Source organism: Carlito syrichta, unplaced genomic scaffold (assembly GCF_000164805.1).
Source record: "Carlito syrichta isolate Samal-C Ts95f unplaced genomic scaffold, Tarsius_syrichta-2.0.1 Scaffold136626, whole genome shotgun sequence".
Lineage (NCBI taxonomy): Eukaryota > Metazoa > Chordata > Mammalia > Primates > Tarsiidae > Carlito > Carlito syrichta.
The window spans coordinates 147,050-149,960 of NW_007080722.1; the positions used below are offsets into that span (position 1 = coordinate 147,050).

General features: G+C 44.5%; 1 pseudogene; it reads right to left on the bottom strand.

The window, feature by feature from the left end:
* Positions 1–562: 562 nt before the first annotated feature.
* LOC103251169 lies at positions 563–1,935 on the bottom strand (annotated as a pseudogene).
* Between the last annotated feature and the right edge of the window lie 976 nt (positions 1,936–2,911).

The following is a 2,911-nucleotide window of genomic DNA, read 5'->3' on the forward strand; positions in this document are numbered from 1 at the left end:
GAAAATCTAGGCTAGTTAGAAATCTTTGTGCATAAGGAAAAGAACAGCAATGATAAGGAGAAGAGAGCCTTCTCTTTTTCTTAAATCAGACGGGAAACATCATTTTTTATTTTCCTTGCTGTGGTAGCAGCAGACTCATTGGTATTCATAAAACACAATTTCTGCAATTTGGTCTGCTGAAAAGGTTGCTCTATCATGGAGGATAACATGAGGCTGACTGTCAGTGATGGAACAAGGTCTTCTCTGAAAGTCTCTGATAAGTGCTACTTTCCACAAGAAGTCACTGACACCTTAAGTTGCTTCAGTTAAAGCTTCCCAAATATTGCAATGGCATAATTTACAGGGTTTTTGGTGCTATGACTTTCTTGCACGTATAAACTCTTTCAGAAAAGTTGGAGATAAAAGGACAGGAAAGTTTGGTTTACACGCACAAAGTCCCAGACGCCAGCCATGGATGCCTCTGCCCTATGTCACTACATGTTCTTTTCTGAGAAACACATTTGATGGCTGAGTGTTATATACTGTGGCTGACAGAAATGATCCACGCAACATCATTCACCCTCCCTCATCCTCCATGTGAAGCTCACAACAGCAGTGGCGGAAGACACAGAGGTTGTCTCTGCTCCCTTGCACCAGGGACATTACTTGGTGACCTGGTGAATTGCATGGGCAAGGAAGCCCACGTTGCCAGAAGTGACTCTTGCCACAGAGAGGCAGTCGTCCTTTGTCATGTGGATGGAGAACTCCTTGGACAGACGTTCCACCTGTTCAGGCTTTAGCCCTGTGGGAAACAAAACATGCCAATCTGGTCAGTGATGTGTTGCCAGTTGTGGGAGGAACCTTCCTTCTTGAGGTTGGAGACCAGCTGAGTCCGCATGCTAATGATGTGATCAGACATGCCTTTTTTACTTCTTGTAACCATTGTTTTTGCAAGTCTAGGGTGTTCAGAATGGTAGAGGTGATCCGGGCCCATTGAGAGGAGTGTTGGAATATATTGGAGGGGTCAAGATCTTCAGTTGTGACTCCACCCTTTTGGCTTCATCTGCATCTTTGCAGATCATAGCGAAGGCTTCCACACGCTCACCATATAAGCCTATGTTCTTGGCATATGGTTGGCAGAGACAAACATCAATGCTCTTTTCCATCGCCTGTGGCGCACAGCCCAGGCATCCTTGTGACCATCACCACTGGCAAAGCCTTGGTAGGCCATGCCAAAGAATGCAAAGAGATGCTTTTTCTTCACCACTGTTGCTATTTCCTTCCACTGCTCTGGACTAGGGTCCACTCCAGTGGGATTATGGGCACAAGCATGCAGGAGAAGAACACTGTTTTCTGGAATGTTTGAGATGTCCTCCATGGCACCCGTGAAGTCAAAACCACAAGTCTTGGGGCCATAGGATCGATAACCTTGCAACTGCATGCCAGCATCCCTGAAGATAGGTGTGTGATTTCCCCAAGTTAGTTTGGGTAAGAAGACATGTGGGCTGGACTTAAAAAATCTTGCAGAAAATTGGCACCGATCTTTAATGCTCCAGTTCCAGAAATGGTCTGCACAGTGGTGAACCGGCCACTGTCCAAAACTTCGCTGTTCTCACCCAGAGCTAGTTCTGCAGATGCCTTGCAAAATTCAGCGAGTCCTCCAAAGGACAGGTATTCCTTACCCAAATTTTGGGGGCAATCTGGACCTCTGTCTTGTGGACACTAGGAAGTACATAAGACTTTTTATTATCATCCCGGTAGGCACCAACTCCCAGAGTCATCTTTTTGCTATTGGTATCTTTTAAAGGCTTTGGTGACTCCTAGGATGGGATCTGGGGGTCCCATCTCCACGTGGGCCCACCAAGAGCTGGCTCTAGCGGAGACTGCAGCTGTGAGGCCTGGGTGAAAAGTGGAGGCAATTCCGGGGAAGACATGACCAGAGTGTAGCAGGGCCATGGTGGATGGCAGGAGGGCAGTGGTAGCTACAGGACTGAGCGGAGGGCAAGCAGGTGTAGACACTCTACTTTTTGTTTTCCTTTGCCAAGTGCAGTGAGTCAAACCTGGAACCCTAGCACTTTGGGAGGCTGAGGCGAGAGGATTGCCTGAGTCCAAGGGTTCGAGACCAGCCTGGGCAACTTGGTAAGACCTTGTTTCTACAATAAATCAAAAAATCAGCCGGGCATGGTGGGGTGTGCCTATAGTTCTAGCTTCTTGGAAGGGTGAGGCGGAAGGCTAGCCTGAGCCCAGCAGTTGAGACTGTGCTGGCAATGAACGTGCCACTGCACTCCAACCTGGGCACCAGAGTGAGACTCTGACTCAAAAAATGAAAGAAAGAAAGAAAGAAAGAAAGAAAGAAAGAAAGAAAGAAAGAAAGAAAGAAAGAAAGAAAGAAAGAAAGAAAGAAAGACTTTTTAAAGGGGATATTGAGTATAATAAGTTTGAGGGCCACTGTTCTAAGCTCTCCAGAGAGTGGAGACAACAATACATTGCTCAATCTGTAAGCCAACTAAACTTTTTCTTCTTCCTCTCACTTTCCCTTTCCCCCTCTTTTTTCCCTTTTCCTCTCCTTTCTTCTTCTTATACTTAACATATACTATGAGACTGCTGTGTTTTAAATTCTACCATAAGTAATACAATTGCAGCAGAAATGAATACTGTATATCTCTGGCAACTGAGAACCTTAAATCTAGTAGAAGTAATATATATACACTCAAACAGTTAAAGCCTTAAACAAAATTCAGTGGGAGAAAGGAGAGGAGGCTGTAGCTAATATTTATAAAACAATTAATTAAATATTTAATAGATCTAATATTTAATAGTATATACTTCACCTTAGGTCTCTAAAAGGGGGCTCTATTTTGTGTTCTGTGATAAAAATCACTTTGATGCCTTTCACATAATGGAGTTATTTACCTTGATCAAAAGGAACAAA